Source organism: Sinocyclocheilus grahami, unplaced genomic scaffold (genome assembly GCF_001515645.1).
Source record: "Sinocyclocheilus grahami isolate Dianchi unplaced genomic scaffold, SAMN03320097.WGS_v1.1 scaffold5695.1, whole genome shotgun sequence".
Lineage (NCBI taxonomy): Eukaryota > Metazoa > Chordata > Actinopteri > Cypriniformes > Cyprinidae > Sinocyclocheilus > Sinocyclocheilus grahami.
In genome coordinates this window covers 4,591-4,812 of record NW_015510314.1, presented here as the reverse complement: position 1 = coordinate 4,812, position 222 = coordinate 4,591, and positions in this window count along the sequence as shown.

Genomic DNA, 222 nt, shown 5'->3' with positions numbered 1-222 from the left:
ACAGGACGCGAGGAATTAAATGCACAGTCATATAGTCGACCTCTATTCTTAGACTCTGTACTAAGCCAGCTGTGCTTTTCCATATCTGCTGTTCATAGACAATCATGGGAACAGAGGAAGCTAACGTAGACAGTTAGCTGCGAGAATTCAGAAGCCAAATCCTTCAAGAGTCACACCCTAATATTCACTGTCCTCGCACCGGCCACGCGACTGCGGGTACAG